The sequence below is a fragment of the Microtus ochrogaster genome, chromosome 4, assembly GCF_000317375.1.
Source record: "Microtus ochrogaster isolate Prairie Vole_2 chromosome 4, MicOch1.0, whole genome shotgun sequence".
NCBI classification, from domain to species: domain Eukaryota; kingdom Metazoa; phylum Chordata; class Mammalia; order Rodentia; family Cricetidae; genus Microtus; species Microtus ochrogaster.
In genome coordinates this window covers 15,533,182-15,534,857 of record NC_022011.1, presented here as the reverse complement: position 1 = coordinate 15,534,857, position 1,676 = coordinate 15,533,182, and the positions used below count along the sequence as shown (strand labels likewise).

The 1,676-nt window shown below is 43.9% G+C and overlaps 1 protein-coding gene across 1 annotated transcript in view; it reads right to left on the bottom strand.

Annotated features, from left to right (window-relative positions):
* Positions 1-1,676, bottom strand: part of Ces5a (carboxylesterase 5A) — a 280,153-nt gene that overhangs the window by 115,967 nt on the left and 162,510 nt on the right. The gene's annotated exons all lie outside the window — the stretch shown is intronic.

Below are 1,676 nucleotides of genomic sequence, written 5' to 3'. Positions count from 1 at the left end.
TGGAACTAGCTCTTGTAGACCAGGCTGGCCTTGAACTCACAGAGATCCGCCTGCCTCTGCCTTCCGAGTGCTGGGATTAAAGGCGTGCGCCACCACTGCCCGGCCCTATCTCATTTTATATACTGCATTATCTCTGTCAACTCTAATTCCTTAACCATGGTCTCAGATACTACTGTTTTTCCCCTTCCTTGCTACCACCAACCTCCTCCAAATCCAGTTGATCTTGAGCTGTTCTCAGGGCTCAACAGTGCAGTAAATTCCCTGATAAAGGAAGGCCCTTGAGAGATAGGTTGTCTTTGAGGATATCACATTTGAAATATACATTTTTTTTTCAATTCTGGGACTTCATACATGCTAGGCAAGCACTCTTCCAAGTCCCCAAGATAACATATTTGCTTGTAGCCAGACTGGCACCAAAGACTGACACTGTCAATGCCTTTGAGGCCTCCCTGTGTCTGGGCTGGTCCTTGTGAACTACTCGGCCAATAAAATGTGGTAATATGCTATGGTTCCTAAGGCTAGGTAATAAGAAGCTTGCGGCTCATTATTGGCTCTCTCAGAAAGCTCACCAATGGATGTTCCCTTTGGGAAGCCAGCTGCCATTCTTTGAAAAACCCAAGCCACGTGGAGAGGCCAAGTGTTATAAGCTGGTCCCATTCGGCACAAGCGTGGGTAATCTGGCAGCTGACATCAGCTGTCCTCAATGTGAGTGCATCTTGGATATCTGCCCAGTCGAGCCTTCTGATGACTCCATCCTGGAGTCAGCTACATAACTGTGGCTTCTACATAACTAAAACTACATGACAGAACTCAGGCCAAAAACCAACCAGCTGAGTTTAGTGTGTGCACAGAACCAAGAAAGGCAATGGCCTGGTCATTTGAGACACTTAATTTGGAGTTTCTTTCTGATGTAATTGATTAGAAGAGTGGGGGGGGGGGTATTGTTTTTATTGTGCTAAATATTCTTCTCTGCTCCCCTCCCTAAGAAAAGCATTAGGTGGGGGAGCCCAGGCATAGCTCACAGCTAATGGATGAAAACAAAGTTGTAACTAGACAACGGTCATGGATTTGGTGCTCCCAAAACTGACCTAGGTTCCTCTCTTTGCTGGTAACCTGCAGTGTAAACTTACTTGGTGAGCAGATGGAAGCAGGATCCGGTTCTAGAACCCGGATCATCACAGGCTTCAGATCACCATGCAGAGAACCTGGAAATGCAGTTTTCAAGTTTCCAACATATATCCAGTCTCTGAGATCAGGCTTTATTAGTGCATGCTAAAATGTAAGACTTGTTGATTTAGCCTCACGAAAAACACTGGAAAGGGGGGATACTCTTCAGATTTTCATCCTTTCTTTCTTCAGAACGCAATGTACCTTCGCTTCATAGCATCATAAATCCACTTCCATGAGTTGGAAAAACAGTGTTCAGCTTCTCATCAATATTTAAACAGCTCACTAAGAACCTGCATTTTACTCCACACAAGAAGCCTCAAAACTCACGACAAAATGAATTACTGGCTGGCTAACTTACAAGTTGAGTGTTCTCAGCTTTTAATTTGAGGAGACACTCGCAGTTTTATTTAGGATAACATAAAATTTCTAAAGAATAAAGGTCCCATAGCCTAGGTTTGAGATGAGCTGTCCGATCCATCACCAGTTTTTTTTTTTTTTTTTTTTTT